The sequence below is a fragment of the Arvicola amphibius genome, chromosome 6 (genome assembly GCF_903992535.2).
Source record: "Arvicola amphibius chromosome 6, mArvAmp1.2, whole genome shotgun sequence".
In the NCBI taxonomy this organism is placed as follows: Eukaryota; Metazoa; Chordata; class Mammalia; order Rodentia; family Cricetidae; genus Arvicola; species Arvicola amphibius.
This window is the reverse complement of record NC_052052.2, coordinates 13,813,944-13,825,170: the sequence shown is the minus strand read 5'-3', so window position 1 is coordinate 13,825,170 and position 11,227 is coordinate 13,813,944. Positions and strand designations below refer to the sequence as shown.

At 46.3% G+C, this 11,227-nt stretch overlaps 1 long non-coding RNA gene across 1 annotated transcript; it reads left to right on the top strand.

Moving 5' to 3' along the window:
* Positions 1-823: 823 nt before the first annotated feature.
* Positions 824-10,977, top strand: LOC119816877. Its single transcript, XR_005285841.1, has 3 exons — positions 824-939; positions 1,506-1,614; positions 10,933-10,977. It is a non-coding gene; the product is annotated as an uncharacterized LOC119816877 (long non-coding RNA).
* The last annotated feature ends 250 nt before the right edge of the window (positions 10,978-11,227 follow it).

The window sequence follows — 11,227 nt, the reverse complement described above, 5'->3', positions numbered from 1 at the left end:
TTAATATTACCATGAATTATCATGCACGCACAGTAGTGTGTTTCCTGCTCCTCACACCAAGCATGAATCAAGGATGAGTTCCAGTTGGAAGTGGAGGCTTGAACCTGAAGAAGAAAGGTATGAATCCCTGTCCTGTCTGGGTACTTAGAGCAGCTTCAATCCTCCTGACACCTCCCACTGTAGAACAGGTGAGCTTAAGAGAATGTCAAGTCCATTTATTGCTTTACTATTATTCTCAGAGAGTTCTATTTGCCCTTAGCGCTCTGTTCTTTTTTCAAGCATACAGAACATTGGGTAGTGTTCCAATCTGCTTTTCCACTGCTAAAATATCGTGACAAAAAAGCAATTTAAGGAAGAAGGTTTTCTGTTGTTGGTTTTTTTATTTTGTGTGTGCGCGTGTGTGCGTGTGTGTGAGTGTGTGTGTGTGTGTGTGCGCGCGCGTGTGCGTGCATGCTTGCGCGTGTGGTGTGTGTGTCTGATTTAGGATGGCTCCAGAGGGCTATGTGTCCCCAGTGGGAGGGATGAATGTTGGCAAATGGAAGCTGGAAACTCACTTCCTTTCTCTCCACAGGAAACAGAGAGCAAACTGGAAGTGGGGTGAAGCTATAGCCTCTCAAAGCCAGCCCCAGGGACGTACTCCGTCTAGCAAGACTCCACCCACCAAGGGCTCCATAATCTCTCCAAATAATGCCACCAAGAGGGAGTCCAAATGTTATGGGACACATTCCCATTTCACACCATAGCAGGCAGAGCTCTTGAACTTTGACCTAGGTCCCAATACCCACGGGACAAAGGTGTCCTCAGCTGCCATCTCTGGCCATTTTTTGAAGGCGCTGGGTAACACTGACTCAAAAAAGCCTCCTTTACATAACAGCTACCAAGGAAAGGGCCGCCTTCTAGCTACCACCCCTTCACCCGCGTTCATTCTCGTGTTTAAAGGTAAGCTAGTCTGTCTCATTCCTTCCCTTTTATAGCCTCAGCTGTTTAAAGAGCACAAAGTCTCTGTCGAGAAACGACACAGCAGCCCTGGTTATCCTGTGACACAGCTGTAGGACCACAAACTAGAATTCCGCTCTGTAATGGAAGTAGATTCGAGGCCTCTGTGTGGAGCAGGGCAGCACAGGGAAGATTTTTTTTTTTTAAGTTCTGGAAATGAAACCCAAAGCCTCACTCATTCAAGGTAAGTACTCTACCCCTGAGCTACATACACTCCCTAGCCCTGACTGTCTGCTTTTTGCCATGAGAGAAGGAAGGGACATCAAAGCTGACAGTTGAGAACCCAGGAGAAGGAAAATGGGAGCGATCATTTCCGGGGAACACTGCAACACTGCTTGCCAAAGCCGGCTAGGCTAAGGCACCCTACAAACCTGGTTCACAGGAAAGCCCAAATGCTTAGAACAAGGCCTGCTGAGAAAGTCTGCTCACGTAGCCCAGGTGAACTGCCAACTTGCTATGTAAATGCGATGCTCTTGAGGTCCTAGTCCTCCCGCTGCTCTGTCTCCTAGATGCGGCCTTTTTCCCCTCCCCCTTCCAGATGTGGACTAAGAGCTACAGGCTACCACTTTCCATTTTGTGTGATGCTGGAGAAGAAACCCAGGGCTTCCTGCATGCTAGGTAAGCGCTGAGTTCCACCTTCAACCCTGCCTATGCTTAAACCCCCAGCGCTGCCACAGGTGGATCCCGGGATCTCTCTAATCAGCCCAGCCCAGCTTCTGGTTCAGTGAGAAACCCTGCTTTGAGGAATAGCGCAGAGTGCCAGAGAAGGACATGCACATCCTATCCTGCTCTGGCTCCACATATCTGTGCATGTTTGGTTACACTAACACACTGTCGTGCACATACATATACATACACATGCATACACACGCATACATATAAATACATGTGTATACACATACCTATCCATATACATAAACATGGATACACAGAGATACACACATACACATGCACACGTATAGATACACACATATGAATACACAGATGCACAGAGATACGTACGCACATATATACACAAATGCACACACACACACATATATACTTTTATACACAGAGATACACACACTGTGCATATATACACATGTGCACCCATATACACATATATACATATACATGTAACTAACTACTCACATACACACATTAAAAAAAAACAGAAAGAATGTCCCCAAATAAGGTTGAAGAATGTGTATATAACAGGTCAATCACCTGTAGCACGATTAATAAAAACCCAGAGACAGAAATTAGGGTTCAACCTGAAGGTCAGAAAAGCAAAAACAACCAGCCACTGGCTCTTACCTCTACCTCAATCTGAAATGGTGATCCTGCCTCCAGGAATCTCAGAAGGAGGCTGTGTGTCAGAGCTGTCTCCTCCTGTCTTGTATTCCTCTCTAGGGCAGGAATTAAAGGCATGCACCACTACCGCCCGGTTTCTATGGCAAACTAGTGTGGCTACTGGAATTAAAGATGTGTCACCACGGCCTGGTCTGTAAGGCTGATCAGAGCAGCTGTTTTACTCTCTGAACTACAGGCAAGCTTTGTTTATTAAAATACAAATGAAATATCCCTACAGTCACCAACTCAGGGTGAGTAAGGTGGGTGGGTTGGAGAAAAACAAAAGAACAAAGGAGCCGGGCTGCACCAGCATTTCATGGAGTAAACACAGTTGGCCTTTGTTTCTGTGTGGGTTCTGTTGAATTTGTGAATTCAACCACTTGGAGACAAAAATTGTTTAAGACAAACTGGCGTCTGCGCCGATGCATGCAGACGCTCGTGTTATTGACTAAACACAGCAACAACAATTACTCAACACTCAGCGCATTGGGTTCAAGCGAGTAACTGAGAGACAGTTTGCACTGATCTGCGCTAGAGACGGCACCACCCCTGCCGTGTAAGGGGCGTGAGCATCCACCCACAGGTCTGGGTTTCTCGGGGCTGTCCTGAGTCCAGTGTCCTGTGGATATCAAGGGATGATGATGCACTTTCCCCAAAGGCGACACAAGCCACTAAGGAGTGTTGGGAAGGTGATGGCACACCACGGACACAAAGATCTTTTCTCCTGTGCTTTGGTTTATTTAGTGTGGTGCGTGTGTATGTGCATGCATGCGTGCATGTGTGTGTAGCCATAGATGCCTCTGTGTCTATGGAGAAGCCAGAGGTCGACTCCAGGAGTCTGTCTTTATTGTTCTCCACCTGATTTTTGAGATGGAGCTCCCCAGTTCTGCTACACTGGTTGGCCACAAGCTCCCAGGATCCTCCATCTCTCCAGTGCCAAAGCTACAGATGTGTGCACATAGTCCCTCCCATTCACTTGTGTGCTGAGGATGTGAACTCAGGTCCTCTGGCTTGTGCAGAAAGCATTTTACCAACCGAGTCATCCCCCAGTCCCCTACCCCTCACATTTTTGGTGATCCCATGCCAGTTTCTCTATAAAATGACCCTAAATATGGGTTTGACTGCTGTTTCTTTGCAATCCCGCTGAGGTTTTATACAGCTGGCGGGAAATCCACACCCAAAAGCAGTGTCGAGTCCCTCATCACATCCTCTCAGACAGCAGTCTATAGACACATCCCATCATCAGTGGAACTAATGTCCGCTTTCCCACTAAGAAATGATGCCTCTGTAATCAGGGCAGATGTTCCTCCAGCTTTTCCACAATTAATTTCTCTCTGGATACAATTCCACCTTCCTTTCTGGCTGAATCTGAATCCACTGTTAGCATGATTTATTTTGATGCTGCAACTGCCCCCAACCTAGGCAGCGGGCCCAGCGCTTTGAGCACACCCTCAGTTCCTGACACAGCAGGCTTCCAACCCATCATGTACCATCTCCACTCCAGTCTGACTGTCAGTCATTTTCCCAAGGTGCCTGGGTTCTTGGATTTCTTCATAGAACCTGGGAGGGAAACAGTAGTGAAAACCCAAGATCTGGCTTGGGTATTTGTGCTCCTTGCCATGGGGATACCATTGCTCCCAGGTCCCAAAACGGACAGGGTGAAGAATGTGTGCACCCAAATATGTGCATGTATGGCCATGCACACGCATTTATGATCTCTCTCTCTCTCTCTCTCTCTCTCTCTCTCTCTCTCTCTCTCTCTCTCTCTCTTCTTCCCTCTTTCCCTCTACCTCAAGGCTCCAGTTTCAAAACAGACACAGGATCACTTTCTTCAGCTTTCCTCCCTTTCTCAACCTGCATCTTCTATCTCCAGCAATGAGACTCGCTTTGTTTATTGGGACATAATTATCAAACTGCAAAAATTCACCTATTGAATATGTGCATTTCCCTGGTATTTCATGTATTTGCAATATTTCAGAACCATCACCAGTATCTAATTTTAGGACATGTCTGACACCCCCAAAAGAAGCCCTGTATCTGTGAGTGACATCCTGACTTTTCCTTAATAACCCTCTGATCCCAGCGGCCACTAGTTGACCTTCTGACTCTATATCTTCACCTGTTCCGGACACCACACGTTAGAGAATAGTTGGCCTTTTGTGGCTGCCTTCTTTGACTTAGTAAATAATTACTATTGTTGTTGTTTTCTATGAGTGTGACAGGTTTTGCTTAATATATTTTGGGACTCTGTTGTATTTCCCTGTACATCTATAAGGGTTCTATATTCTTGATAGATAGCTGCCTATCGCGACTGTTTATTGGGTCTGATAGTAGGCGAGCTCTGCTTGCACTCTGGGTACCACTTCAAAATATGTCTTTTTCCGTTCTTATACGTTCAGCCAATTTTGGCATTGAATTTAAATCGTATCTCTTTTAGACAAGAAATTGTCTTCTGGTATCTTCTTTGGCTTATTTGTATGCGTGATTGCACACATGTACACGTGTACGTGAAAGCTACAGGTGACAGAAGTATTGAGTCCTCCATGTCTCCCCACCTTCTCCTTTGAGACAGGGTCTCACTGAACCCAGAACTCAGCCCTTGGCTAGTCTGGCGGGGCAGCAAGCTCAGGCAATCTGTCTCCACTTCCTGTTTTATCATCAGCCTGGCTCTAGGATTCCATATATGAGCAACCATGCCTGGATTTTTATGTGGGTACCAGGGACCCACACTCAGTTCCTCATGCTTTGGTGGTAGACACTTTACCAACTGAGCCACGTGTAGCATTTGATTAGCTTGTAATAAGATAGACACAAGACTTACACTTGACGTCTTGCTATTTGTTTCCTAATGTCTTGTCTTTGTTTTTGGACCTGCTTTTCTGTGACTGCCTTCTTTTGTGTTAAGTGGTGACTGACTGTCACTTGGACTGTTTTAATTTCCTTGCTCTGGGGCTGGAGAAACTGTTCAGTGGTGAAGAGCGTGTATTCCTCTTGCAAAGGGCCTGAGTTCAGTTCCTGCACCCACATCAGATGGTTCACAACCACTCGCCACTCTAGTTCCTGGAGATCCAATGCCCCCTTCTGGTCTCCATAGGCAACTGCGCTCTCTCTCTCTCTCTCTCTCTCTCTCTCTCTCTCTCTCTCTCTCTCTCTCTCTTTCTCTCTCTCTCACACACCACACAATTTAAAATTTTGTAAATTTTAATTTCCATGTCCTTTATTTCAGCTGATTTCTTTTTTAATTTATAATTTATTTCTATTTTATGTTCATTGGTGTTGTGCCTGCACGTATGTCTGTGTGAGGGTGTCAGAACAGGTGTGAGCTGCCATGTGGGTGCTGGGAATTGAACCTGGGTCCTCTGGAAGAGCAGCAAGTGCTCTTAACCCCTGAGCCAGCCCCTTCAGTTCTTTTCTTAGTGGTTGCTCTGCGGATTACAATGCCATCTCAATTTATCATCATCCAATTCAGATTATGACTATGAATCCACTTGCTTCCTTCGCCTTTCTGCTGTTACTGCCACATAAACTACATCTGCATGCATTTTATGTCCACCAGGGCATATTTACAGCTGGCTTTATATAGTTGTATTCAGAATCATATAGGACCAAAAGTGTTATAAAAATACAGCTGTACTGTCTATTATATTACTTATAGAACCACCTTTGAAGTCCTAAAGGGTCATAGTTGACATTGCTAAAGTGCTTGCCTGGCATACGTGAAGCCTGGGTTTAATTCCCAGAATTGCATTCAATTGGGTGTGGTGGCACACAACCGTAACCTCAACACTAGAGAGAAGCAGATGAAGGAGGGCCAAGTTCAAGGTTATCTTTGGCTACATAGAAAGTTTGGAGCCAGCTTAAGCTACAAGGAGACCTTGTCTCAAACCAAACCAAACAACATTAAGAGAACACACTGCATTTATTGCTCCTTTTAAAACGGGGGTTTAAATTATGCATAATGTGTAGTCAGAATAATAATGATATGGAGACTTTTTATTATGAAAGCTTGGCCTTAGGTTTGTTTCCCAACTAAAACATCACCTGTTTATATTAATGTATGTTCAGCCACGTGGCTTGTGACCTCCCCTTAGCACCATACTATTGTTGGGTCCTAATGTCTTCCTCAGGGGAGGGGAGAAAAGGTGTGACATTAACAACCACAGCCGCTGGGAGTCGGGTAGAAGGTTTACAGCAGACTGGGGGTGGGGGACACTTATATACCCTTCCAGCACCTAGGCTGGGTGACAGGTGACAGTTGACATCTCATCCACCTCTCTCATTGGCTAGGCACTATCAGCACCTCTGACAGTGCCTATTGCAGGCACTCAGGAAGCACCGCTTGGTAGCTTCTTATTGGCTAGGCACAGATAGGACCTTTGACAGCTCCAGGCAGACTCCAGGTTGGCTCCTTCTGGTCTGGTAGGCCTTATCTTCCTACACCATATGTCCAACTTGCTCTGTGTCTCACTGGTGAATCCCACCTCTCTTCTTCCCAGAGTTCCTATCTCTTCCCAGAAGTCCCGGCTGGCTATCCTCTCCTGCCTAACTATTGGCCGTTCAGCTCTTTATTAAACCAATCAGAATATGCCTTGGCAGAGACACATCTTCACAGCATATGAAAAGATAATCTCACAACAGTAGTGCAGTTTCACTTCAGTGCGGACGATCCCCTGTGCAGCAGGCACACCACTGATGAATTCTCTGGGCGTTTCGAAGGATAGTGTTACTGGGAATAGAATTCTTGATTGGAAAGTCTTTGTGTCCCAGTTGAATGTGCCTTTAACCCATGGTACCTTCTGGCCTCCATGACTTTGGAAAGCAGACGCTACCTCACGGAGGATCCCTCCTTCTGCATGATGAGTAGCTTCCTGCTGCTGCCGAGATGTTCGCTTAGTCTTTGGCTTTGGAGCTTTGATGGCTGTGTGTAAAGGTCAAGCTCTGATTTCCACCCAGCTGGACTTCATTCAGCTTCTTGGACATGGACTTCCATAGCTGTGATAAATCGCCATGACTAAAAGCAACTCCTGGGAGCTGGAGAGTTGGCTCCGTGTTTCAGAGCGCTTGTTGTTCTTGCTAAGGACCCAGGTTCGAGTCCCAGCACCCACATGGATGTTTATCGCCTTCTCAAGAAGCAGGCACATGTGCTGCACAGACATACATGCAGGCAGGACACGCATACACATAAAATAAAGACAGCTTATGAAGAGTGTATTTCAACTTACAGTTCTAGAGGGATAAGAGTCTACCGTAGCGGGGAGGCATGGCAGCGAATGGTAGACATAGTAGGAGCTGGAAGGTAAGAGCTTGCTTCTCCAGGCTCAGGCATGACACAAAGAGAGGAGCTGGATGCAGGGCAAGACTATACAATTTCAGAGCCTTCTCCACAGCTCCTCCCCAAACAGTGCTACCAGCTGGGGACCAAGTGTTCAAATACATGAGCCTACGGGGACTTGTCTCCAGCCCCAATCTCATAGTTTCTGATACATTTACATATCTGGTCAATTCAAATCCACCACAAACCTTCCACGTCTGCCCCATTCCCAACTCTGCACATTCACTTGTCCCACGTGGGCTCTGACAGCCCATGCTGGAGTATCTTATCTTCACCACTTGGACTGAGACCCCACCCTAGGTGACCTCCATGTAGATAACCTCTTGAACCTGCTTGGACTCACATAACATATACCAGATCCTGCCTTATTCTGATGCCCACCCTGTCACCCCACTGTGGCCGCATTGTGACACTTCAGCCCCAGCCCCACTCCAGGTCAGCAGCTCCCTACATGTATGAACTAATTTTCTCACTACTAGGACAAAATACCCAACAAAAGTAGTTTAAGGAAGGAAGGGCTGATTGAGGCTCAGTGTGAAGGTTAAGTCCATCCTGATGGGAAAAGCATGGTGGCAGGAGTGTAAGACGGCTGATCATGTCACATCCTGTCTCACTTTCTCCTTTTTACTCAGTCCAGGATCCCAGCCTACGGGATGATGCCGCCCATGGTTTAAGTGGGTCTTCCCAGTTCTTCCTTCTGTTGAAACTCCCTAATAGGCAATACCAGAGGCTGTCTCCTAGGTGATTCTACAACCTGTCAAGTCAATCCATTTTAGGGGACTGGAGAGATGGCTCAGTGGTTAAGAGCACTGGCTGCTTTTCCAGAGGACCCAGGGTTCAATTCCCAGCATCCACATGGCAGCTCACAACTGTCTGTAACTCCAGTTCCAGGAATCAGACACCCTCACATAGACATGTATGCAGGCAAAAGCATCAGTGTGCATAAAAGTAAATAGATAGAATCAATTTTAACCTCCACACCAGTCTACTCTTCACAGGCATGGACATCTGCCTTTCTCTCGTGGTTTTACCTTCCCGACCTAGGACAAAGCTGTTCAGAGAGAGAAAGGAGATAAAGGAGTTTTCTTTTTATAGACAAGAAAACTAAGAGTTGAAGCAATTAAGCATGATTTTTAAGAGCACAGAGAAAGAGAAGGCAATGTCAAGAACAGACCCAAGACATGTGATTTTTTTTTCATGGCTGAAAGCAATAGCTCTTTATGATTGAACATTCATTCAGACCTCAGCTTACCCATTACTTCTTGACTTTCAATCCAAATATTTCCCCTGGTAATTTAGGACTGTGTCACCCTGTTGTGATTCTCTACATTGTCTGTTGTGTCTGTATTACTTTAACTATGTAAAGGTGTTTTATATTTGTTTATGCTGCATCTGTTTAACTGTGTAAAGATGTGTTGCTTTGCCTATCTAAGGCACCTGATTGGTCTAACCAAAAGATGAATGGCCAATAGCCAGGCAGTAGAGGGAAAGGCAGGGCTGGCATGCAGAAAGAATAAGTAGGAGGAGGAATCTAGGCTCAAAAGAGAATGAAAGAAGAGAGGAGAGATAAAGAGAGGGAGATGCCCAGGGCCAGACAGACAGACACAGAAGAAGCAGGAAAAGTAGGACATACAGAATGAAGGGAAGATAAAAAGAACCAGGCAGTGGTGGTACACGCCTTTAATCCCACCACTTGGGAGGCAGAGGCAGGAGGATCTCTGGAGTCCGAGGCCAGTCTGGTCTACAACAGCAAGTTCCAGGACAGCCAGGACTACACAGAGAAACCTGTCTCAAAAAGAAAGAAAAAGAAAAAGAATGCTGCAAGGGAAACAGAAACAGGTTAGACTGAGTTCTAAGAGCTAGTGGGACAAGCATAAGCTAAGGCAGAGCATTCATAACTAATTATAAGTCTCCGTGTCATGATTTGGGAGCTGGTTGATGTCCCAAAAGAAAGCTTGCTACAATTGTCCTTCTCTTTTTTTGTTTTTATTTGTTATTGTTTTTCATTTCTTCTCTTTTACACTTTTCTGTTTACTGTTGGCTTATTTGTTCTCACATTCCCAGAGCCGGGACTGTCAGTCACATTCACCACTGTGTCCTTAGAGCGCATCTTACTGACGACTTCGTAACTTGTATTTGCTCTGGTTAGTTTATTGTCAACTTGAGCCAACCTGGAGTTGCCTAGGAAGGGGGAATCTCATTGAAGGATTGCCTAAATCAGATTGGCCTGTGGGCAAGCCTGTGGAGAACTGCCAAGGCTGATGATTGATATGTGAAGGTACAGCCCACTGTGGTCGGCACCATCCCTAGGCATGTGGGCCTGGGCTGTCTAAGAAAGCCTGCTGAGCAGGAGCCAGAGAGTGAGCTAGTAGGCAGCCTTCCCCGAGCATTCCTGCCTTGAGTTCCTGACCCGACTCCCTCTGCAACAGCATGTTTCCTGGGAGTGTAAGCTGAAAGAAACCTTCTCTTCCTCTAGGTTGCTTTTAGTCTGATTGCTTTATCCCAGTGAGAACACAAACTAGAACACCCGCTAAGGACTCTTGGATCCCCCTCAAACATACCTGTTGAAGATTAGTCCCTCACGTGACTGTGTTTAGCAATGGAGCCTTTATGAGGGTAATTAACTCAAATGAGGTTGCAGGGGTGAGTTCCTGTCTTAGTTTATTTTTCCTGGGGCTGTGATAAAGAAAAAAGCCAAAAGACAACAACAGCAAAAATAAAATAAAACAACCACAACTCTGACAAATGCAACTTAATGGAGAAAGGGCTCACTCTGGCTCGTAACCCCAGGGCACAGTCTATATCATGTGGGGAGTAGTCAAGGCAGCAGGAGCTTGAAGCAGCTGGCTCTGTTTCTCTTTTAGACTGGAACAATCTCGTGTAGCCCAGGGTGGCCTTAAACTCACAGAGGTCCGTCTGCCTCTGCCCCCCCCCCCAGTGCTGGGATTAAAGGTCTGTGCCACCACTACCGGCCTCTATGGCTAACTAGTGTCCAGCTCCACACTCTGATCTTCAGGCAAGCTTTGTTATAGCGCAAGCAACATATCACCACAAGTAGTAGCTTTCCCGCTTTATCCTATGACATCTCCAGGCTTTTAGCAGGTTTATGACGTCAGACGTGAATCCCACCCCCACTCCCAACCCAGCAAGTCTCAAGTCCAATCAGAAAGCAGCTGCTTGCCACCTTACTGGTCAGGGCACTATGGCACAAGTGGCCACATCTTAGCAGAATCCATAGTGGGGTAAGACTGCTCCTGCTTTTTCTCCCCCAGCAGCCTGAACAGCGCTTTCCAGCACCGTGAGAGCCAATCAGTGGAAAATAAGTTTCTTTTTTTTTTTTTTTTTTTTTGGTTTTTCAAGACAGGGTTTCTCTGCAGCTTTTTTTTTTAGAGCCTGTCCTGGACCTAGCTCTTGTAGACCAGGCTGGCCTCGAACTCACAGAGATCCGCCTGCCTCTGCCTCCCGAGTGCTGGGATTAAAGGCGTGCGCCACCACCGCCCGGCGAAAATGTTTCTTTTGTTGGACTGAGGCCATCTGGTTCAGTGCAGCCGTGGCGGGGGAAGATCA